General features: G+C 39.7%; 1 non-coding gene across 1 annotated transcript; it reads left to right on the forward strand.

Annotated features, from left to right (window-relative positions):
• Positions 1–21637: 21637 nt before the first annotated feature.
• Positions 21638–21744, forward strand: LOC127077284 (small nucleolar RNA R71). Its single transcript, XR_007787130.1, has one exon. It is a non-coding gene; the product is annotated as a small nucleolar RNA R71 (small nucleolar RNA).
• Positions 21745–26477: the final 4733 nt, after the last annotated feature.

Here is a 26477-nt window from a genome sequence, read left to right on the forward strand (position 1 = left end):
AGGATATAACTCAATGGGGAAAACCATCCCAATATATGTGTTGGGAAGGAACAAAACAATCAACATCCAAGAGGATATAACCCGGTAGGGAATATGGAAGAAAGGATAGACACTTTCTGCTTATGGAGCTGACTCTATATGGAGAGATCAGACACACACATCTGCTCGGGGAAGTATATCACCAAATAGCAGGAGACAGCAAACAACGATATATGGCAAAGAATGCAACATGAATATCTGAATGTTATAATTATGCATGTATATGCATGGTTTATGTATGATGTATGCTGACAAACATGACATATCTAACACAACCAGGTCCAGGAATCAACCGACCGGTACTACATCTCAAGAGAGAAAGCCAAGTTCACCAGAGAGTATCCAATCTGCTGGGGATCAGAGATATCAGGAAGCAAAGAACTCTGCAAGGGATGAATCATCAATCATTCCAGCTGGGGACGAGAGTTATCACAGACAAGGTCCACCACACCAACAACTCTACTGGGGAATCTATCCGAGGAGATAAAGGATTTATCGGGATCAACCACCAAATACCGCTCTTGCCCAAAGAGATCCAAGCTGCTGAGGAAGAAAGATTGCTACTCTGCTGAAGGGAAGAGAGGTGACTCTCAACAAGCAATCCACTTGGTAGGATAAACCACAAGGGGTTCCGGAGGGAGGAGATACAGTCATGCCAGGAATATGGACAAAAATCTTACCCTGTTGGGGATCATACCACCCTTGGGAGAGCACTGAGGATCTCCTAAGTATCCTTTCGTCATTGTGAATGTTCACTTTGTTTAAAAACAAATTATAAAAAATTTGATCGTTTAAAACAATGATATTTTCTTAATCAAAACATGCAAAACATTTGTTGAATAGAAACAGATAAGAGTGCCAATAATTGGATAAAAGGCTCAAATTTATTTGATAGAATGGTAGTCTGCGAATGGCAAGACTCCATAGATCTTTACAAATTTGAAATTGGTGATATATATTGTAAAAGGGCTACATTGAACATAATGACCATTTCTCCACCAATTATGAATCCGATGTATTTGAAGCTTTGGCTGATAATGAGCAAGGATCTCTGACAGACGACAGTTGTAGAACAAAGTCTTGTCAGGATGCAGTTACTTGCCAAATCCCTAATTTTTGCCTATATTGCCCCAGGATGAGGTACTCAATCTAGCGGGATACATATATCATTATTATATATTTTTTGTGTCTCTAACCTTTTCCTGGATCGCCCTTTCGGGTTTTCAATCCACCGAGACGCTCATTTTTGCCTAAGCCGCCCTTTCGGGTTTTCAACTTAGCGAGCTATTCAGTTTTTATTTTTTTAGGCGAAGTATTTCTTGACTGCATTTGAATTCACAGGACGAGTGAAATCCTCCCCATCCATAGTTGTAAGTATCAAAGCACCGCCTGAAAAGGCTCTCTTAACAACATACGAACCCTCATAGTTTGGAGTCCACTTGCCCCTGGAATCGGGCGTGAAAGACAAAACTTTCTTGAGCACAAGGTCCCCTTCTCGGAACACACGAGGCTTGACCTTCTTATCAAAATCTTTCTTCATTCTCTGCTGATATAACTGACCATGGCACAAGGCACTCAATCTCTTCTCTTCAATCAAATTCAGTTGGTCATAACGACTCTGAACCCATTCAGCATCAGTCAACTTGGCTTCCATCAAGACTCTCATTGATGGGATCTCCACCTCCACAGGGAGTACAGCCTCCAATCTTGACTTAGCGATCATATCGTCAACGTACACCTCAATCTCCTTGTGCATCATGCCCTAGAACAAGGTAGTCATAGCTCGTTGATACGTGGCTCCGGCGTTCTTCAAACCGAAGCGCATCACTCGAAAACATAATGTTCCCTAAGGTGTGATGAATGTTGTCTTCTCCATATCCTCGGGTGCCATTTTAATCTGATTATATCCGGAAAATCCATCCATAAACGAGAAGACCTTGAATTTAGTTGTATTGTCTATCAACATATCAATATGTGGTAGAGGGAAATCATCTTTCGGACTAGCTTTATTCAAGTCTCTATAGTCCACACACATCCGAACTTTTCCATCTTTCTTAGGCACAGGCACAATATTGGCCACCCATTGAGGATATGTAGAAGTCACCAGAAACCCCGCATCAATTTGCTTCTGAACTTCCTCTTTGATCTTCACTGCCATATCAGGATGAGTTCTTCTGAGCTTCTGCTTTACAGGCATGCACTTAGGCTTTAGAGGTAGGAAATGTTGCACAATATCAGTATCTAGACCAGGCATGTCTTCATATGGTCAGGCAAAGACGTCAACATATTCTCGTAGCAACTTAATCAATCCATTCTTAACAGATTCTTCTAGAAGTGCCCCAATCTTTACCTCTCGCACACAATCTTCAGACCCCAAGTTGACTGTTTCCAGATTCTCAAGATGCGGCTGAATGATCTTCTCTTCCTGCTCAAGTAGACGAGTAATCTCGTCAGGAATCTCTTCAACATCATCTTCCTCTGCCTCAAATACAGGGAATTCAAAATTGGGAGATGGTGTTGGGTCATTATGTTCAATGGGTTTAGAAATCAACCTGCATAATGATTTTGGATATGAAAAGATTTAGGATTCAAACAAGGCAAATCATTATGCAGATAAAAAGATTGATTTTATTCCATTTTGAGGTTTTATGTGATCACCAATTTCATGCAAAAGCGAAAAGGGGAAATAAATGGAAAAACAAACATTTAACATGAATTTATTGAATGAAAATATCATTGTATTTATGCGCCATCAATGTCATCACTCCTCCTTTTGGCATGGGAGAAGGGTTTTTAAACAAAGTGATCATTACGTTGACTTATGGATAACTGTTGGAATATCCACAGTGACCCAATTGTTGCAGACCCCTCCAGGGATGATGAAATTGCCAGAATCCTTTGTATCTTCTTCTAAAACGGCAGCAGCCTCCTCATCTAGACCAGTGTGGATGAAACCTCCACTCTTGAATAACCCTTGCTTGTTGAAAGTACCAGAAGAAAAACCTATGCCAGCCCGAGACTCGTTGTCTTCTAACTCAATCATTTTTCCTAAACCAGTGGTTGCACCACGCTCAATGGCCAACTTTGCATCTTTGTAGGAAGCAAATGAAGGAGTTCTCTTCTTAATAGGCTCAGCTATAGATAAAGCTTGGAAAGGAGTTCCAATTTCAACCTCAGCATCTATATAAGAGAAGGAAGACAAATGGCTAACCAGGAGAGCCCTTTCTCCCCCTACCACCACCAGCTTCTTGTTTTTCACGAATTTCAATTTCTGGTGTAGGGTGGACGTCACGGCGCCTGCCTCGTGAATCCATGGTCTTGAAATATTGGCTCTAGTGTAGTACCGGTGGGTCAGCTTGTCTTCAAAATAAATGAAGGACACAGAGTTAGACCACAGGGCAAGGGACCGAAAACAAAACTTGCTTATGCATATGATGCATGCAATGTTTGTGCATATGATTTGTTTTTTATTTCAAAGGAACTTTAGAGTTTTATTTGCAAATTCTGGAAATATTAAGCATTTTATTACATATGGAAATATCTCATCAAATAATATCAGGGAAAAGAAGTGCAGCATCGTCAATCATATACAAGAGAAAAGGAAAATAATCGTCTTATGGATCCCTAGAAACAATCATCTAAAGCTCGGGACACAGGAAGATAAGATGCGCGAAGCCTCTTCACCTCCCTCTCGTAGGCTGCCTCCATATCGGCCTTCTCTTTGGCGAGTCGATCATACTTCCTCTTCCAGAACTTAGAAGACTGAGGAAGTAGAGAAGTCCATACATCATCAGGGTCATCAATAACCTGATGCTCAAGAAACTCAATCAACGCATCCTTCTCCTTAATCTGCTGAAGCAACTCTTCACGTTCACGGATCCAGGCACGTGAACGGTCTTCGTCTCTCAACTCCTCTACTCCTTGATTAGGGAGGGTTGAAGGCCCAGCCATAATCATAGGTGTAGGTCTCGGATACTCGTAAGGCATGAGATACTCAGACGCCCTCTTCCTAACCCAAACAGTGTAAGGCTCCAAAGCGATGCAATTCTTAGGACCCAACTCTTTCCTTCCTTTCCTATGAATCTTGCGCCAAGCACGGACCATCCTAGCTTTCAAGCCTTGGGGATCTTTACCATCATGAAATAATACACCCTCTAACAGAATGTTATTGGGTTTATCCTTTAAGGGGAACCCAAGCTGCCGACGTGCCAAAACAGGATTGTAGTTAATCCCACCACATGTACCAAGAAGAGGTACATTGGAGAATTCGCCACAAGAGTCAATAATCCGCACACCATCATACACATGGTTATACCAAGAGATATCATCATTAGTGAGAGACATAAGTCTCGTGGACCACCGTAGACATTCCTTGTTCTCCTTGAAAGCGACCGTCTGAGGTAAGTGAGAAATAAACCACTTATACAATAGAGGAAAACAACACACAATGGCGCCACCACCCTTTGCATTCCTCATATGCAAAGAGAAGTAGGTATCGCCCAACAGAGTCGGAACGGGAGTAAGAGTAGAGAAGATCCTAATAGCGTTCACATCCACAAACTTGTTGATGTTGGGGAACAATACCAATCCATAGATGAGAAGTACAATTATGGCTTCAAAGGCATCCTCACTCATGACCTTCCCATATATAGTAGCTTGAGCAATGAGGAACTCAGAAGGGAGACCTTGAATTCCACCTTTGGTAGTCATATGAGCACCAACCAGATATTCATTTATGTGTAACATGTCAGCTATCACTTGAGAAGTAGGAATACTCTCCAAGCCACTGAACGGCAACTGATCCAGAACAGGTATACCCACAAGATAGGCATACTCCTCAAGGGTAGGCAAAAGCTGGAAATCCGAAAACGTGAAGCAACGGTACAAGGGATCATAAAACTGCACCAATACTCATCAATCCTTCATCCACCTGAGTAGTCAGAAGAGGAAGAAGCTTCCCAAAACGAGCCTTGAAACCCAAAGGATCTAATACATAGGGTGTCAGATTCCTTAACTCTTTCAAATTTGGTTTCCTGAAGCTGTACTTCTTTGTATTCCTTCTTTGTCTTTCCATGTCTGAAAATTTTGCAAATAAGCCCCTTAAGTTCCTTGAAAATTTTCTTATTATTTTGATGATATGAATGCAAATGGGTACATGAATGCAACAATCACACTCAAGGATCAAGCAAAGCACACCAAACAAAGGTCATGGGATGAATCATGTTATCCTTAATATCAACCATCCATTCTGGTGGATTATGGTTTACACCTTATCAACACCCAAGTTCCATTGATATTAAGGATACTTGAACGGATCAACCATGAATCAAAGGTTTGTTGTAAGTCACGAACATGGAGTTAGGGTTAAGAACCACCCAAAGGGAGTGTACTAAGGTTTAAACCTGCCAAACATGTTCTACAAAAGGTTCCCATAGTCATCATCCCATCTTTCGGATATTATTGGAGAAACGACTACTCGTATTCTGAAAATATTCTCAAGAGAGACTCTTATGAGTGTAGTATCGCGTAACAATCGTATCAAATCTTACACTTGAACGACTTTCGCACTACATCCTAAGAATAGGCCAAGATGGGCTTGGTAAACTAAGGTCCTTGGCTTCTAAGGTCTATATTGGAAAGAGTAATGTCTAACCACAACTTACTTGTGTGACATTATTGATCCCAACATAACCTCCACCAAGTGAATGGACTTGCAAGTCAACTTGCTAAGGAATAACTCCACACAAGTCGACAAGACTATGCCATTCTCCTATCCTAAGTGCAACTCAAGTTCGGGTATAGAACTCATCTCACAAAGATCACCAAGCATACAAGGAATTAATATTCAAGCAATTCAATCATTACATACAATACAGTAATCCCAAATTGCACAAAAATATGACAAAAAAAATATACAATACAATACAACAAATATGAAAAGTAGGCAAAACCCACTAGGATGTTTCGATCCCTAGCAGAGTCGCCACTTTTCTGTAGCGGGGTATTCGTTACCATTAGAGATATTGACTAAATCCAAGGTAAATCATACAAGTCGAGTCGCCACCGCACTTCTATTTATCCAAAGGAATGGTTAGAAAGCGAACAAAAACCTAAAAGTTTTATCGAATCAAAAACTAGTAAAAATGTCAGAGATTTGGGTAAGGGGGTTGGTTATGCAATGGGAAGGTATTATGCACCCAAAGCATCCTAGGTACTCCTAGGGAGCCCTTTTCACATTTGTTGCAAAGGTTGTTGTTTTTTTTTTTTTGAAAATTTATTTGTGCAAACATGATTGAAGGGATGAGAAAAGCGTGTATGTTTATCTAATGTACTACTTACTAAAAGAAGGGTCAAAAGAAAATGACTCGCACGGACGTCGCATCCACTGCATACGTATCTCATCTGAATCTGAGAATCAGAGTCTTCGTAGCTCGGCTACCTATGGGTTAAAGAGGAGTGTGCTCGCTAAGACATCGCGTCTTATGCCTACGTATCTCATTTGGGATGAAAATCAGAGCAAAACGTAGTTCGACCAACTACGGGGTAAGGGTTGAATGACGTTACTACGCAATCTACCGGATGCTCGACCTTTGGAGACTTATTCGCCTGTAGTAGAAGGAGTAAACGTGTTCTTAGGAGAAGAAAAATCAATGAGTTTGGGGTGTTAGGGATGCTCATGCAAAAAGGCAGTCCTAGATGAAGGAACCGCGCTACCTTAAATGACACTCCACGAGAGGCTATACGAAACCTAAGAAATCGGTAACATGCGGGAAAAGTAAAGGGATCGAGAGATCTACCGTACGGATAAAGATCCAAAGTAACAGCAATTAGATAAATAAGAAACCCAAAGACTCTTCCAAGCTAAACATCATCAAAGAAAGCGAGTCAGTACAGGTAATAGACCTCTAGATGGTATCCCATAAATAAAGTGGAACACCAAGCAAGCTATCCCTGCAAGAGTATGTGAGCCCTCACAAAAACTCAACAAACAGGTTAGAGTAATATGACGGAATTAGGAGAAAACAATGCCATAACAAACACAAAACAGGTTAGAGCAATCAGGATAGGGTAATCAAGAGTTGCCCCTAAATCAAAATGTAACCACATGAATCATGCCATTAAAATTCACAAAAAGCTCACAAAAAGCAACCAAGGGTAGGAGGCCTAAACCTCTTGTCAAACACATGCATCAAAAGGGTATCAAATTCACCCATAATACCTCATACATTCAGAGCATTCAAATTAAAAGCATAAAGTAATGGGAATAAGGCAAACCTGACTGGAGAGATCGAATGAAATTGAATTGCCCGGTTGGGTTTGCAAAGCAATCTGAGGGTTTATATGAGAGGGAATTGGCTCTTTGCAGATGAGTTCCCTTCAGTCTCTGGAGGTTGCTCTGAACTTTGTTAGCTCTTCTCTCACTATCTTTTTCCTGCCAGGGTAATAGGAATAGAATGACCTTTTGTTTCACTGAAACTCTGAATTTATAACCTGATTTTTGTGGACCTGTGGGCTCAAATGAGAGAGGCCCAAGTCCAAAAAATTTCGGTTATATTTTATTTATTTATTTATTTATTTTATTTTTTATTTTTTTATTTGTTTTTCTTTTTTTTTATATTATTTTTTTTCGTTTTTCGTTTTTTTTTTTTCTTTTTTTTTGTAAACACGTGGGCTTCGCCTAGCGAGCATGACAGTTCAAGAAATTCCTCTGAGCGTAGGTGATTCCGGTGGCTTTTCTTGGGACTCGCTAGGCGACCCATTCTGCTCGCCTAGCGAGCGTGACAGCTCATGAACAAACTTTTGCTCCTTCACGATTAATGTTTTGACTGACGAATAGACCCCATTTGAACCTGTTGGAAGTATCTCAAGCCATTCCCTTGTGTTGACTGATCATCTAAATAGAACCCACAAAGTGTCTTGGATGATACTCAAGCTTCAAACAAAAGATGTTAGTGACACATTTTTGTGCTTTTGGTTAGTAAATAAAAGTAAGAGAAACAATGATGTATAATTCAAGCATGATTGGTGATCTTAAACCAATCACAAGGAGTCCCACCCAAAGGAAAAGGGAACCAAGATGCTAAAGATCCTTGAGGCAATGCAAATGCAATATTATGATGCCATGAGGGATTTTAGGGCCAAAATTGGGGTCTTACACATAGGTATGAATATTAGGCGTAATATCTATACCGGATTGACCCGCTATGAGAATACTATATAGAAAGTTATGCAAAGTGTCATAAGTTATTCTCATGGTGATAATAGTGTATACCACTCTTCGACCTGAAACCACTATGGATCCTAGATGTGGAGTCGAGTGCTTTATTGCTGATCCAACATTGTCCGTAACTGGATAACCATAAAGACAGTTGATGGGTACTCCGCAAAGCATGTTGAGGGACATGAGTGTCCTAGATGGAATTTGCCCATCCTGCGTAACAGGATAAATGTCTATGGGCCCAATATTGAACTGGACAAGGGTGACACGGTCTATACTTTGTGTTCAATATAGACATAAGGGTAAAGGGGTAATTATACACATAATTGTTATCACAGGAGGTTTTGTCAGATCACATGACATTTTCGTGTCTTGGGTAGCAGTGATGTGTTGCTAGATACCGCTCACTGTTTATTATATTAAATGCGTGATTTAATATAATTGCCAACGTCGCGAAAACCTACAGGGTCACATACAAAGGACGGATTGATGAGAAATAGAGTAACTAAGGAACACCGTAAGGTACGGCGCACTTAAGTGGAAGACGAAATATGGTAAGGTACCAAATACTTAAGTGATTTTGGCATATTATGAGATACGGGCCAAAATACACTTAAGTGGGCTTTTTAGCTTGAAGCCCACACAAGTGGTTCTATAAATAGAACCCCTTGGGTAGAAGCATTGTCACTCCACTCAAACTCAAACTCAAGTGAAGACTTGGAGTTTCGTTTCCCTCTCTCTCTCTCACTCAAAGCCTTCATTCGTACCAGCTAGCACTGAGATTGAAGGAATCTGTTCGTGTGGACTGAGTAGAGACGTTGTCATTGTTTAACGTTCGTGATCGCCCCCGTGGATCTGTATCCAAGGTTTTGATCGTTACAAGGAATCTGCACCAAAGGTTTGAATCGCCACAAGAGGTAACGATTCTATCACTGATCATGCCCATTCGTAAGGATCATTAAAGGAGAAATTTTTAAATTCCGCTGCGCCTTGGATGGCAATTCTCCTTCATCTTGAGCACAAGGTCACCTTCTCGGAACACACGAGGCTTGACCTTCTTATCAAAGGCTTTCTTCATTCTTTGTTGATATAACTGACCATGGCACATGGCAGTCAATCTCTTCTCTTCTATGAAGTTCAGTTGGTCATAACGACTCTGAACCCATTCAGCATCAGTCAACTTGGCCTCCATCAAGACTCTCATTGATGGGATCTCCACCTCTCCTGGGAGTACAGCCTCCATGCCATAAACAAGAGAGAAAGGGGTTTCCCCTGTTGAAGTGCGAACAGAAGTACGATATCCGTGTAAAGCAAATGGAAACATCTCATGCCAATCCTTATACGTGACAACCATCTTCTGGATAATTTTCTTGATATTCTTATTAGCAGCTTCAACAGCCCCATTCATCTTGGGTCTATAAGGAGAAGAATTATGATGCGTGATCTTGAACTCACTACACAGCTCTTTCATCATTTTGTTGTTCAAGTTAGATCCATTATCAGTAATGATCTTATCTGGCACACCATAACGGCATATGAGTTGATTCTTGATAAACTTCACGACCACCTGCCTGGTCACATTTGCATACGATGCCACTTCAACCTAGTTGGTGAAGTAATCGATTGCGACGAGAATAAATTTGTGTCCATTAGACGCTTTCGGCTCTATCATGTCAATTCCCCACATGGAGAAAGGCCATGGTGATGAGATCACATTCAAAAGTGTCGGGGGAATATGAATCTTGTCCGCATAAATCTGACACTTATGGCATTTCTTCACATATTTGCAGCAGTCAGACTCCATTGTCAGCCAATAGTAGCCTGCTCTCAACATCTTTCTAGCCATGGCATATCCATTGGAATGAGTACCAAATGAACCCTCGTGGACCTCAGTCATCAACAGGTCTGCTTCGTGTCTATCCACGCATCTGATCAACAGCATGTCAAAATTTCTCTTATAAAGCACATTGCCATTGAGGTAGAAACCTCCTGATAATCTCCTCAAAGTTTTCCTATCTTTCACAGATGCCCCAGGAGGGTAAATCTGGTTCTGAAGGAAGCACTTGATGTCATGATACCACGGCTTATCATCTTTCACTTCTTCAACCGTAAACACGTGAGCTGGTCTGTCCAAGCGCATTACAGTAATATTGGGGACTTCATTCCAAAGTCTTACCACAATCATTGAAGCAAGTGTAGCAAGAGCATCTGCCATCCTATTCTCATCTCGAGGAATATGATGGAAGTCAACCTCAGTAAAGAACGTTGAAATCCTCCTCGCATAATCTCTATATGGAATGATGATCGCGACTTTATGAGTCGAATTTGGGGTACAAACTGCAAGTGCACAGTTCTATCGTGTAGTTTTAAAAGATATCGATCCCACAAGGACTTATGAATCGATATACCGTTATCTAAGGTTACTTCGTAAAGCTAAGGCAGGTAATACTTTGATTGTTTGGGGGAAAAGCTAAAACTAAAATAAGATCTAAAATAAATATCTAATAAGCGGATATCGGTATGCAGTTCGTCGTAATTAAGGAATCAATTCTTTATTGAATTGGTTTCTTGGTTTTAAAATAAATCTTTTCAGTTGACGCTATTGATTAAAAGTTTTATCTCAAACTCTCGCTCTGTTGAATAAACTATGATTTTATATTAACGTAGCTGTCACTTATAGTTAAGTCAAAAACCACTTTTTGAAAACAATAGAATCCGTAGAAACTCTTTTTAAGAAAACACTAATCGTTTAAACACCCTTATCTCAAACTCTCGCTCTGTTGACTTAGGTTATATAATTAAATTCAAATGATTAACTCTCGTCCTCACATTCAATCTTTAAAAATACTTTTTGAAAAAGGTTAGAATTTAATTAACTCTAAAAATTGCTCTCGCCCTGATCTAGAATTAATGTCCAATTTACACTGTCCAGTCAAAAACTCAAACTCTCGCTCTATTGCTTTTAACTTCTTTATGTCTTTTACTTTCGTACAAAAACTTTGTTATTAAACCTGTAAATTGAGACCGTAAAAAGAGTGATTTTAATTTTAAACTTAATTAAACCAATTTGGTTTTGATTCCTTCGTTCCGCTTACTCTACATACCGATACCTAAGTAAATCAGCCAGACATGCTAAACAGACTTAAATAAATATCATGCATAAACAGATTCATCTCCGGCAAATAATATAAATAAACAGCAAAACAGGGCATATATAAATTCAAACAATAATTAAAGAACCTGGGAAATTAAATAGCAGTCTTGAACACTCCACCACAGGTCGGTTGGATCTGTTCTTGAATTCTTCAATCAGGCAGAAAAATAAAAGCGAAGGAATAAAAAACTAGATTATAACGTAAGGTTAGATCCGGTGAAAGGTACACAATAGTTTCTGGTGTAGAAACTATTGTGCGAAAAATTAATTAAATGCTAGAAAAGAAAATAGAATTGCAAAAGAAAACAATATAAAACTCATAAAAGTAGTACTGTAAAAATATGCTTGAGCTGCTGGAAAAAGAAAAATGCGAAAAAGCGAAAGCTGGAAAAAGTGTGGAACCGTGGAACCTCTGCAGGGTTTGCAAAGCTGATATTTATACTGGTACTTTCTGTAACGGTTTCCAAAAGTAGTCCGCGTCAAAAGTCTTCACGTAGCGAAGGGTTAGGCGTGCAAATAGGACTCAACGTCTCTGAAGGCAAAAATATAGGGGAATGGTGTGACGTCCGTCACACCATGTGTGACGCTCGTCACAGGAGTGTGCAAGGCGTGACGCTCGTCACAGCCCTTGTGACGCTCGTCACAGCCCTTGTGACGCTCGTCACAGCCCTTGTGACGCTCGTCACAGGCACAGCGCCTGTGCTTTTTGGGCTGGGCTTTGGCTTTTGATATTTGCTTCTTTTCATTCCTTTTTGCACCTCCTTTTCTTCCTTTTTTACTTGTGCTTCAAATAAACCACCTGAGATAAATAGAAAGAAAATACCGCGTAATATCTAATAAAATGAAATAAATTAAAGTAAATAATAATATAATTTAATTAAATTGAGTCCTAGAATGTGATACTATTTCATGTTATCAAACTCCCCCATACTTAGATCTTTGCTTGTCCTCAAGCAAAATACAGTATAGAACTTGTTTTAAAAAATTTTAGCCAGATGAAATTTCAAAACACACATCAATTCGTACTAGGTTGCCTGTAAACCTTGTATACAAGTAACTTGGTTTTAATCTTGACATTAACAACCACCGTCACAACCTCAGATAACCCCACCTTATGCAAATTAGTTTGAGTAATGCCATTATAGCTATCCTAGTTCCTTTACTCTTATTTCACCCGTTTTCATTCTAGCGAAATCACATTAAGCCCTTTATCTTTTCGCGCACATAGTGGAGTAACCGGTTAGTGATTCTGATCCCCTTTTAGCTAGAAGTTCTGGTACATAAGTCGGATAACTTCGTTATTCAGTCCATTGCAAATTGCGGGGGATCGGACCGTAGTCCTCCCTACCAAGTTCAGTACCAGATACCTGCTGAACCAACTCATAATGGATCTTTCATATTATCCTTTTGTATGATCTGCAACCTTTAGATTAAATGATCTGGTAAGGATCACCTAACTTAATTAGTGCATTTCCTGATATATATAATTTTTATGTTACTTTGGGAATTATTCACTTATATTCATCGGCTCTCCACGTAGTTTGCTATTAAGATGGTGCTGACTTCTCGTATAAACTACTCGGGGTTACTATAAAACTAAAAGTTCAAGGGGTTGGTATAATAGGTACTTATCCTGATCTAACATGTTGAGGTTCTTAGAGCGTTGTTATGGTAATAATTTTTGTCTTGATTTCACTCAAGTTTTATAAAATAAGCGACTTTTATACTTATTGAGTGTGTTGAATTTTTGTTATGGCTCATGAAAATTGAGGGGAATAGATAATAGAAAGTTTTTTTTTATATAAGGGAAGTAACAATGAAAAGAAAGATACATACTTGAAAAGGAAAAAGGAGGATAGAAAGAACATGGTTTTCCCCCCCATACTTGAATGAAACATTGTCCTCAATGTTTGAAGGAAAAAATGAATTACAAAAAGAAAGGAAAAAACTAAATTTAAGGTTGTCTGCCGCCTCTTGTTCTTGGGCCTGGTGATCGCTGACGTAAGTCTAAGTCGTCAAACCTGCTGAACAGCTCAGTAAACCGCTGATCGGTTATGGCATTCCTCTCTTCCTGCTGTTGTTGCATTTGGCGCATCATTTGCATTATTTCGAGATTTTGTGCTTGCATACCATCAATAGCATCCATGATGTCGTCATTGGTTGCAGGCCTTCTTCGTCGACGACGTCGGGAGGATGGGCCAGCTGCAGTATCGTAAGGGTTGAGCGGGACTGATTGTTGTGCAGGAGCGTTATCACCTTGCTCCATTTCTTCGAACTCGTCTGCAGACGGGTTTGTATGTGAAGGCTCGGTAGCTTCGGGAGCATTCAGATCATAGAGGTGGCAGTTGGGATTGGTGACATCGGTTAAGGCGATGTTGGGTAGAACAACGCTTGGGACTGCCTGGTTATTCACCATGAGGTAATATTTTCCGCCTACTCGGTTCTTTATTAGGCGGCTGGACCGACAGTAGCCTATATCCATAAATAGGGGAGGTAAAGATTCTAAAGTTTGGAGTCTATCCCCTAGGTTTAAGCCAAGTGTTATGGTGGTGATTAATCCACCAATTACAAAAGGTTGACGGCCTCTAGCACATAAGGTGCGGATATGATGAAATAGGAAGGAGGCGGCGTTTACCTTAACATTCGGTTCGAAGACGCATTCGAGGAAGAATAGTTCCTTTGCGTTGACCTTGCTGTTGTTCGGTCTTCCAAAGACTGTGTTTTGTAGGATGCGGATAAAGTACCGGATAGTTGGGTTATGTATATGGGAAACAAGGAGCTCTTCCCAGTTGTTGGCATCTACACCGGATATTTTCTTAAAGAGGTCGAAAGCGGCAACCGTGCTCCAGTTTAGGTTTGGAGGGATTCTGGGGTAGACTTGACCTTCTATGGGGAATTGTAGCATGGTACTCAATTGGTTTTGGGTTAGGGAGTACTCGGTGTTGAACATACGGAAGGTTGCGGTACCGGTTAAGAATTTGTCCTCACCGGCAGGAGTGTTGTACGCGTATGAACTTAAGAATTCTAAGGTTAGGGATGGGTAGGTGGGTTGATTATGCGTGCATAGAAAGGTTAGATCGGCAAGGCGGAGCATCCACTCGATACCTTGAAGTAATCCTAATTGTTGTAAACAAGTTGAATCGGGATACCTGGTAGAAGTGACACCGCGTTGTTGAAAGTGCTCGAATTGTTCCCTTTGATAGTTTTCATCTTCGGATCGGAAGATGATATTTCCGAAATTCTGATTTCCCGCCATACTAATGAATGAATTCAAAGGAGTAATAAAGAAAAGAAATGTATTTGATATTAGAGAGTGGTTTGTGGTGAATGAAGGAAGGTTTGGTGGGTATTTATAGGAAAAAATTTGGAAGTTGGAAAAGATGTGGTTGAAAAGTGAATAAATGTGGGTTAATGGGAATGAATGGGGAAGGTAAAAAGTTGAAAGGGTGTAACGTTCGTCTCCAACGGCTATGTAACGTTCACCTAGTCAGAAAGGTGTTAAGCTCGTCACAGGGGCGTGACGGGCGTAACAAGTACTTGGCGTGCCGTCCGTCATAGATTGTGTGACGCTCGTCACACAGTCTTTTTGGCATGGTTCAGCTAGCGTTCTTCATAATGATTTTGGTAAATTATTTTTACTATTATTTAATTTGTTTTGCTTCAGATTATTTTATTCTGCTATTTAATTTTCCTGCATGCTATTCTACTTTGCATAATAGTGCATAAATATATTGTTCTTTAATAAGTCATGTAGGCAGCAACAGTAGAGAGCATAATAGATATTACATAATAAAATAAATAAATAGCTTCAATAAAATAATCATAATGTAACATTTGAAGAAGAAAACAAAAATTGCGAAAGAGAAACAAATACGAACATGAATTTAAATAACATTATATAATAAAACTAACTAAAACTAGATAACTAAGAAAAACGACTTCTATCCATCTGCATGATCTCTGGCCGGAGGAGCAAAGGAGTTAACACGGTATAGTAACTCGTGAAACTGATTTGTCATACTGTTCATGTATCCCAGGAATTCGTGCCTCAAGCTAGTGAACTCTTCTCTGACGGCGTCTTGTTCTGACATCAAAGCTTCAATGGCAGTGTTATAATCAGTTCCGAGCATATGATGTCTAAGGTCGGATATTGCCGATTCTTCGGTCTGAACAGGTTGAGGAGGAGGATCAATATCATAATAATCAGATGGTGTCTGAGGGTCTGATTCAGCATAAGGAATCTGGTCATCACAAATCTCATAGTCATCACAAATCTCATAGTCCTGGATGGATTCAATGGATCTAGCAGGAGAGGGGGTTTCATTCAGATTGTAGAGCCAGTTATTGCGGTTATGAACACTAGTCCTAGGATCGGGCATGGTGAATAGGCAAAGGACTTGGTTATTAATTATAAGCTCAAACTCATCAGATCCTAGGTTTGCTATAAACATAGTGTTGAAGAGGAAGGGTATACTCATAGCAGTAATGCCACAAAAAGGGCTTAAGTCAAGCATAGGCTGACGTAATCCAATAGCATTACCTATCATAGTTATCAAACCGCCTATTCGAATTGGTGCTCGTTCATCTTGGATAAGGTGGTCCAAATTTGCCAACATAAAAGTGGCACCGTTTACTGGACGGTTCTGGGAAGCACAAAATATGATGAAGAGTTCATCACGTGAAACTGTGGTACTGTTTGGCTTCTTCCCAAATAAGGTGTGGGTCAGGATCTTATGGAAATAACGGAAGGTCGGGTTATGTATGTTTCCAGAGAGAAACTCATGTTCCTCGGGATCGTCATTTCCAGTCAAGTTACCCCAAAAGTGTTCAAGTTCTCTATATTCAAAAAGTTCTTCCTGGCTCACTATGAATGTGTCAAAGGAGGTAGGGAAACCTAAAAGGTTGGTAAAGTCTTGAATATTAAATTGGTACTCCATATTAAACATTCTGAACTGGATAAAACCTCTGCTTATTCCTTTTCCATGGCTGGGTAGATAGATCAGAGAACTAAGGAATTCTAGAGTCAGTCTCCGGTATGTGACAAATTGTCTACGGATAGGAGCGGTTTCCCACCCTATCTGACTCAGCAAATACAGGACACTTTGTCTTAGTCCAAGGGCAGTCATTGCCCAATCATCAGCATACAGACTAGGTAGCATCTCTCTCATGGCTAGTTCCTCAAACTTTTGTTTCTGAGCTGTTCCTCTGAATTTGATACCCATACGATCAATTTGTCCCATCAGGTTAGTGTTAGCTAGAGAAAAGAAAAACAAGAGTTTTAGTCAGGATTTGGCCAAATGCCGAAAGAAGAAGTGAAAAGTTTTTAATAGATAAAAATAAGAATGAATACTAAATAAAAGTTAAAAGAATAATTAAGGAAGAAATAAAAAAAAATATAAAATATAAATATTGGTGGGTTGTCTCCCACTAAGCGCTTTGTTTAATGTCGCAAGCTCGACATAAAAACTATCAATTATAATCTATAATTTTTGGAGGCATTTCGTCTAAGTGCAAGACTTGCGAATCTTCAGTGTTTTCTGCATAGTGATAATGTTTTAGACGTTGCCCGTTTACGGTAAATGGTTCCATAGATTTGCCTTTAATTTCTACTGCTCCACTGGGGAAAACATTGGTGATTTGAAAAGGACCTGACCATCTAGATCGTAGTTTTCCCGGGAATAACTTTAGCCTGGAGTTAAATAAAAGGACTGTATCGCCTTGTTTGAAGATTTTCCTTGATATGCGCTTGTCATGCCATTGTTTTGTTCTTTCTTTGTAGATTCTGGCATTTTCGTAAGCGTCTCTTCTGAGTTCCTCTAATTCGCTTATATCAAGGATTCTCTTTTCACCGGCGGCTTTATAGTTTAAATTTAGATTTTTAATAGCCAAATAGGCTTTATGTTCTAATTCTACCGGGAGGTGACAGGATTTTCCATAAATTAGCTTAAATGGGGTTGTCCCTATGGGAGTTTTGTAAGCAGTTCGGTAAGCCCATAAAGCTTCTGGTAATTTTGATGACCAGTCTTTCCTTGAAGTGGCGACTGTTTTTTCTAGTATCTGTTTGATTTCTCTGTTAGACACTTCCACTTGCCCACTGGTTTGAGGGTGGTAAGGTGTCGCTACTCTATGTCTTACGCCATACTTAAGCAGTAGTTTTTCGAGTACCTTGGATATGAAATGCGATCCACCATCACTGACTACTATTCTTGGGACACCAAACCTTGGAAATATTATATTCTTAAAGAGTCTAGTTACTACTCGTGTGTCGTTTGTTGGAGAAGCTATAGCTTCAATCCATTTCGATACATAGTCAACTGCCACGAGTATGTATTTGTTACCGAAAGAGGATGGAAAAGGTCCCATGAAGTCTATTCTCCACACGTCGAAAATCTCTACTTCCAAAACGCCCTTTTGTGGCATCTCGTCACGTCTAGATATATTTCCTGTGCGTTGACATCTGTCACATTTCTTAATAGCTGCATGTACATCCTTCCATATACTTGGCCAATAGAAACCGGCTTGTAGGATTTTAGAGCAGGTCTTGGATGTACTTGCGTGTCCACCATAAGGAGCGGAGTGACAGTGTTGGATTATATTTTCTACCTCTTCTTCAGGTATACACCGACGGAAAATACCATCGGGGCCTCTTTTAAAAAGTAAGGGGTCATCCCAGTAATAGTGTTTTATGTCATAGAAGAATCGTTTCTTCTGCTGGTAGGATAAAGTAGGTGGAACTATTCCGGCAGCTAAATAATTAACGAGGTCAGCGTACCACGGTGTAACAGATATAGCTAAGGTGGTTTCTACCTGTTTATCAGCATTATTTTCTTCTAAAGTAGCTATAAGCTTATCGTACGAGAAATCATCGTTAATCGATGTTCTTTCCGGTTCAAGGTTCTCAAGTCTAGAGAGGTGATCTGCTACTATGTTTTCAGTTCCCTTCTTGTCTTTGATTTCCAAATCGAACTCTTGTAGCAACAGGATCCACCTTAGGAGTCTAGGTTTAGCATCCTTTTTAGTTAAGAGGTATTTGATAGCAGCGTGGTCAGTGTAGATGATTATTTTGGCTCCGACCAAATAAGAACGAAATTTATCTAGCGCAAACACTACTGCTAGAAGTTCTTTCTCGGTTGTGGCGTAATTCATTTGTGCTTCATCTAGAGTTCTACTTGCGTAATATATAACGTGAAGCTTTTTATCTTTTCGTTGTCCTAAAACAGCACCTACAGCGTAATCACTAGCATCACACATTATTTCGAATGGTTCGTTCCAATCTGGTGTCTGCATTATGGGTGCGGAGATCAGTGCTTGTTTAAGCGTTTGAAATGCTTCTAAACATTTATTGTCGAATATGAATTCAGCATCCTTCATTAATAGCCCAGTTAAAGGTTTAGTTATTTTGGAGAAGTCTTTAATGAATCGTCGGTAAAAACCGGCATGTCCTAAGAAGCTTCGTACTTCTCTCACAGTTTTCGGGGGTTGAAGATTTTCGATTACCTCTATTTTAGCTTTGTCTACTTCAATTCCTCTGTTCGAGATGATGTGTCCTAAAACAATTCCTTCTTGTACCATAAAGTGGCATTTTTCTCAATTAAGTACTAGGTTTACTTTTACACATCGCTCTAGAACTCTTTCTAGGTTTTCAAGGCATTCTTCAAAGCTTTGTCCGCATACGGAAAAGTCATCCATAAATACTTCCATGATATTTTCTAGAAAATCGGCGAATATTGCCATCATGCACCTTTGGAAAGTTGCAGGGGCATTACACAAGCCAAACGGCATTCGTCTATAAGCGAAGGTACCAAAAGGGCACGTGAACGTTGTCTTTTCTTGGTCATCAGGGTGAATTGGTATTTGAAAGAAACCTGAGTAACCGTCTAGATAGTAGAAATGTGAATGTTTTGCTAATCGTTCTAACATCTGGTCAATGAATGGTAAAGGGAAATGATCTTTTCGGGTTGCTTTGTTTAGTTTCCTATAGTCAATGCACATTCTCCATCCCGATTCGATTCGTTTGGTTATAGTTTCTCCTTTTTCATTTTCAATGACTGTTATACCTCCTTTCTTTGGTACTACGTGTACAGGACTAACCCATTTGCTATCAGATATAGGATATATGATACCTTCCTCTAATAACTTGGTTATTTCCTTCTTCACTACCTCACTCAGGATCGGGTTTAGTCTCCTCTGGTGTTCCCTAGAAGTTTTACAGTCTTCTTCTAGCATGATGCGGTGCATACAAATAGAGGGACTTATTCCTTTAAGATCGGTGATGTTGTATCCTAGTGCGGTTGGATACTTTCTTAAGATATGCAGGAGTTTTTCTGTTTCGAGTCTTCCTAGGTCAGCATTAACTATCACTGGTCGTTCAAGCTCTAAGTCTAGGAATTCATATCTCATATTCTTGGGAAGTGTTTTCAGGTCTAAGGTTGGTTTCTTAAGGCATTGCGTAGGGTCCGGTGTTATTGCTAAACATTGGTTAAGTTTGTCTTCTACAAGATAGTTAGATGATTTGTCTTTTTCTAACTCTGTTTCTTTTATGCATTCATCAATGATATCCATGAAGTAACATGTATCTTCTATTGCAGGTGCTTTCAAAATTGGGAAAGAATGAACTCAATTTTCTCTTCTCCTACTTCAAAGTGAGTCGTCCTCGTTTTACGTCTATGATTGCACCGGCAGTTGCTAAGAACGGTCTTCCCAGTATAATGGGTGTAACTTCATCTTCTCTAATATCCATAATTATAAAATCAGTTGGAATGTAGAATTGACCTATGCGCACTGGAACGTTTTCAAGAATTCCTACAGGATATTTGACGGAACGATCTGCTAGTTGCACAGACATTTTAGTTGGTCTTAATTCTCCCATTTCAAGTCTCTTGCATATGGATAAAGGCATAACACTAATACCGGCTCCTAAATCGCATAAGGCTTTGTCAATGACAAATTTTCCTATGTGACAGGGTATAGAGAAACTACCTGGGTCTTTAAGTTTAGAAGGCATATTTTGGATTATAGCGCTACATTCAGCGGTGAGTGTAACGATTTCGCTATCTTCAAGTTTCCTTTTATTAGAAAGAATTTCTTTTAAAAACTTGGCATATGAGGGCATCTGCGTAATAGCTTCTGTAAACGGAATTGTGGCGTTTAATTGTTTTAGTAGGTCAACAAATTTTTTGAATTGGCCCGCATCTTTGGTTTTAATAAGCCTTTGAGGGTAAGGGATAGGTGGTTTATAAGGTGGTGGAGGTACATAAGGTTCCTTCTTTTCTACGGTTTCCTTATTACTCTCTTCCTTTTCCTTAGGTTCACTTTCCTCCTCAGTTGACTTTTTAGAGTTTTGGTTTTCTATCCTTGGGTCAGACGGTCCTTCCACTTCCGTTCCACTTCTCAGTATAATTGCATGAGCGTGGCTTCTTGGGTTAGGTTGGGGTTGGCCAGGAAATGTACCAGTTGGGGCAGCAGTAGGCGCTTGTTGTTGAGCTACTTGTGATATTTGTGTTTCCAGCATTTTGTTATGGGTAGCCAGGGCATCTACTTTACTTGCTAGTTATTTTATTTGTTCGCCAGTGTGTACATTCTGGTTTAAGAAATCTTTATTGGTTTGCTGTTGAGAAGCTATAAAGTTTTCCATCATGATTTCCAAGTTGGATTTCCTAGGGGTGTTATTGTTAGATGTAGATGGGGTCGGCTTCTGATATCCCGGAGGTATAGCTGGGGCTTGATTTGGAGATTGTCCAGGTGCGTATAAAGCATTATTACTCTTATATGAAAAATTAGGATGATTCTTCCAATTTGAGTTATAGGTGTGCGAGTAGGGGCTTCCTTGAGCATAGTTTACTTGCTCCGCTTGGATTCCTGTTAGAAGTTGACAATCTGCAGGAGTGTGACCTTGGATTCCACAGACTTCGCAATTCTGAGTTATAGCAACCACGGTGGCTGGAGGTGATACATTTAAACTTTCAATTTTCTGGACCAGAGCATCCACTTTTGCATTAACATGATCAAGGTTACTTATCTCGTACATGCCAGTTTTCGTTTGAGGTTTTTCCACCATTGTTCGTTCGGTTCCCCACTGATAGTGGTTTTGAGCCATGCTTTCAATAAGTTGGTAGGCATCAGCATAAGGTTTGTTCATTAGTGCACCACCTGCGGCGGCATCTATTGTTAACCTCGTGTTGTACAGGAGACCATTGTAGAAGGTATGAATTACTAACCAGTCTTCTAAACCATGGTGTGGACAAAGTCTCATCATGTCTTTGTATCTTTCCCATGCTTCGAAGAGAGATTCGTTATCTTTCTGTTTAAATCCATTTATTTGGGCTCTTAGCATAGCTGTTTTGCTTGGCGGAAAATATCGAGCAAGAAAAACTTTCTTCAACTCGTTCCATGTGGTGACTGAGTTGGAAGGAAGAGATTGAAGCCATCTTCTAGCGCTATCTCTTAATGAGAAAGGAAAAAGACGAAGTCGAATTGCCTCTGGAGTGACACCATTAGCTTTAACAGTATCAGCGCATTGGACAAATACGGATAAATGAAGGTTAGGATCCTCGGTAGGATTTCCAGAGAATTGGTTCTGTTGCACTGCCTGCAACAGTGAAGGTTTAAGTTCAAAGTTGTTTGCTTCGATTGCGGGTGGAGCAATACTCGAATGCGGTTCATCTTGCGATGGAGCGGCGTAATCTCTAAGAGCACGAGCTGGTTCTGCCATCTCGGGTATCGAAGGGAAAATATTTTTGAAATCGGGAAGTTCAACAGGAGGGAGATTGTTTGCAGCACGATATTCCCGAATTCGTCGTAAGACTCGGAGATATAGTTCGATATCGTTGATTCGTAAGTAGAACGGCTCGCCTTGTGAGCGAGTGTGTGGCATACAAATCAACGAAAGAAAGAAAAGAGAAAGAAAAGCCTTAGTCTCTACAGCGTAACAGAAGAGTTACGATATCGACTAAATAAAAGTCCCCGGCAACGGCGCCAAAAACTTGATCGCGACTTTATGAGTCGAATTTGGGGTACAAACTGCAAGTGCACAGTTCTATCGCGTAGTTTTAAAAGATATCGATCCCACAGGGACTTATGAATCGATATACCGTTATCTAAGGTTACTTCGTAAAGCTAAGGCAGGTAATACTTTGATTGTTTGGGGGAAAAGCTAAAACTAAAATAAGATCTAAAATAAATATCTAATAAGCGGATATCGGTATGCAGTTCGTCGTAATTAAGGAATCAATTCTTTATTGAATTGGTTTCTTGGTTTTAAAATAAATCTTTTCAGTTGACGCTATTGATTAAAAGTTTTATCTCAAACTCTCGCTCTGTTGAATAAACTATGATTTTATATTAACGTAGCTGTCACTTATAGTTAAGTCAAAAACCACTTTTTGAAAACAATAGAATCCGTAGAAACTCTTTTTAAGAAAACACTAATCGTTTAAACACCCTTATCTCAAACTCTCGCTCTGTTGACTTAGGTTATATAATTAAATTCAAATGCTTAACTCTCGTCCTCACATTCAATCTTTAAAAATACTTTTTGAAAAAGGTTAGAATTTAATTAACTCTAAAAATTGCTCTCGCCCTGATCTAGAATTAATGTCCAATTTACACTGTCCAGTCAAAAACTCAAACTCTCGCTCTATTGCTTTTAACTTCTTTATGTCTTTTACTTTCGTACAAAAACTTTGTTATTAAACCTGTAAATTGAGACCGTAAAAAGAGTGATTTTAATTTTAAACTTAATTAAACCAATTTGGTTTTGATTCCTTCATTCCGCTTACTCTACATACTGATACCTAAGTAAATCAGCCAGACATGCTAAACAGACTTAAATAAATATCATGCATAAACATATTCATCTCCGGAAAATAATATAAATAAACAGCAAAACAGGGCATATATAAATTCAAACAATAATTAAAGAACCTGGGAAATTAAATAGCAGTCTTGAACACTCCACCACAGGTCGGTTGGATCTGTTCTTGAATTCTTCAATCAGGCAGAAAAATAAAAGCGAAGGAATAAAAAACTAGATTCTAACGTAAGGTTAGATCCGGTGAAAGGTACACAATAGTTTCCGGTGTAGAAACTATTGTGCGAAAAATTAATTAAATACTAGAAAAGAAAATAGAATTGCAAAAGAAAACAATATAAAACTCGTAAAAGTAGTACTGTAAAAATATGCTTGAGCTGCTGGAAAAAGAAAAATGCGAAAAAGCGAAAGCTGGAAAAAGTGTGGAACCGTGGAACCTCTGCAGGGTTTGCAAAGCTGATATTTATACTAGTACTTTCTGTAACGGTTTCCAAAAGTAGTCCGCGTCAAAAGTCTTCACGTAGCGAAGGGTTAGGCGTGCAAATAGGACTCAACGTCTCTGAAGGCAAAAATATAGGGGAATGGTGTGACGTCCGTCACACCATGTGTGACGCTCGTCACAGGAGTGTGCAAGGCGTGACGCTCGTCACAGCCCTTGTGACGCTCGTCACAGGCACAGCGCCTGTGCTTTTTGGGCTGGGCTTTGGCTTTTGATATTTGCTTCTTTTCATTCCTTTTTGCACCTCCTTTTCTTCCTTTTTTACTTGTGCTTCAAATAAACCACCTGAGATAAATAGAAAGAAAATACCGCGTAATATTTGATAAAATGAAATAAATTAAAGTAAATAATAATATAATTTAATTAAATTGAGTCCTAGAATGTGATACTATTTCATGTTATCAAATGAGACCAGGCTGATTCGTTTCCTATTCACCCTTAATCTGATTAACAACGAGGGTCGAATCACCATATACATCAAGATGCTTGATCCTTAGATCAATGCACTCCTCCAATCCCATAATACAAGCTTCATACTCAGCCATATTATTCGTGCATTTGAAAGTTAGCCTTGCTGTAAAAGGAATATGTGTGCCCTGAATAGTAATAATCACTGCCCCAATACCATTTCCATACTGATTTACAGCGCCATCAAATACCATACTCCATTTGGAACCAGGCTCTAGCCCTTCATCGAGTGTAGGCTCATCACAATCTTTCATTTTCAAATACAGAATCTCCTCATCTGGAAAATCATACTGAACTGACTGATAATCCTCAATCGGCTGATGTGCCAAGTGGTCAGCCAAAATACTACCTTTAATAGCCTTCTGGGCTCGATACTCTATATCATACTCAGATAACAACATTTGCCAACGGGCAATCCTCCCTGTTAACGCAGGCTTCTCGAAGATATACTTGATTGGATACATTCTGGATATCAACCAGGTCGTATGATTTATCATATACTGGCGTAAGCGCTTAGCAGCCCAAGCCAAAGCACAACATGTCTTCTCAAGCATTGAGTATCGAGACTCACAATCAGTGAACTTCTTGCTCAGGTAGTAAATAGCATATTCTTTCTTCCCTGATTCATCTTGCTGACCAAGAACACAACCCATTGAGTCTTCAAGAACTGTCAGATACATAATCAAAGGTCTCCCTTCCACGGGCGGAGACAGGATCGGAGGTTCAGACAGATACTCTTTAATATTGTCGAAAGCTTTCTGGCAATCCTCGGTCCAATCATGGGACTGATCTTTCCGGAGGAGCTTGAATATCGGTGCACATGTGGCAGTCATGTGGGATATGAATCTGGAAATATAATTCAAGCGGCCAAGAAAACCTCGGACTTGCTTCTTAGTTTCGGGCGCAGGCATCTCTTGTATTGCTTTGACCTTTGCAGGATCAACCTCAATACCTCTTTCACTGACAATAAAGCCCAATAACTTGCCGGAACGGACTCCAAATGTACACTTGTTGGGATTCAGATGAAGCTTGTACTTCCTCAAACGCTGAAAAAGCTTCAATAAGTGTTCTACATGTTCAACTTCCGTTCTTGACTTGGCGATCATATCATCAACATATACCTCGATTTCCTTGTGCATCATATCATGAAACAAGGTGGTCATAGCTCGTTGATACGTGGCTCCGGCGTTCTTCAAACCGAAGGGCATCACTCGATAACAGAATGTTCCCTAAGGTGTGATGAATGTTGTCTTCTCCATATCCTCGGGTGCCATCTTAATCTGATTATATCCGGAAAATCCATCCATAAATGAGAAGACATTGAATTTAGCTGTATTATCTACCAACATATCAATGTGTGGTAGAGGAAAATCATCCTTTGGACTAGCTTTATTCAAGTCTCTATAGTCCACACACATCCGTACTTTTCCGTCTTTCTTAGGCACAGGCACAATATTGACCACCCATTGAGGATATGTAGAAGTCACCAGAAACCCTGCATCAATTTGCTTCTGTACTTCCTCTTTGATTTTCACTGCCATATCAGGATGAGTTCTTCTGAGTTTCTGCTTCACAGGCACGCACTCAGGCTTCAAGGGTAAGAAATGTTGCACAATATCAGTATCTAGACCGGGAATGTCTTCATATGACCAGGCAAAGACATCAACATATTCTCGTAGCAATTCAATCAACCCATTCTTAATAGACTCTTCCAGAAGTGCCCCAATCTTCACTTCTCGCACACAACCCTCAGACCCCAAGTTGACTGTTTCCAGATTCTCAAGATGCGGCTAAATGATCTTCTCTTCCTGCTCAAGTAGACGGGTAATCTCGTCAGGAATCTCTTCAACATCATCTTCTTCCGCCTCAAATACAGGGAATTCAAAGTTGGGAGATGGTGTTGGGTCATTATGTTCAATGGGTTTGATCAACCTGCATAATGATTTTGGATATGAAAAGCTTTAGAATTCAAACAAGGCAATCATTATGCAGATGAAAAGATCGATTTTATTCTATTTTTTAGGTTTTACGTGATCACCAATTTCATGCAAAAAGCAAAAAGGGAAAATAGTTGGAAAAACAAACATTTAACATGAATCTATTGAATGAAAATATCATTGTATTAATGCGCCAACAATGTCATCACTCCTCCCTTTGGCATGGGAGAAGGGTTTTTAAACACAACGAACATTACTTCGACTTATGGATAACTGTTGGAATATCCACAGCGACCCAATTATTGCAGATTCCCCCAGGGATGACGAAGTTGTCCTCTTCGTCCTCTTCCAGA

Source organism: Lathyrus oleraceus, chromosome 4, assembly GCF_024323335.1.
Source record: "Lathyrus oleraceus cultivar Zhongwan6 chromosome 4, CAAS_Psat_ZW6_1.0, whole genome shotgun sequence".
Lineage (NCBI taxonomy): Eukaryota > Viridiplantae > Streptophyta > Magnoliopsida > Fabales > Fabaceae > Lathyrus > Lathyrus oleraceus.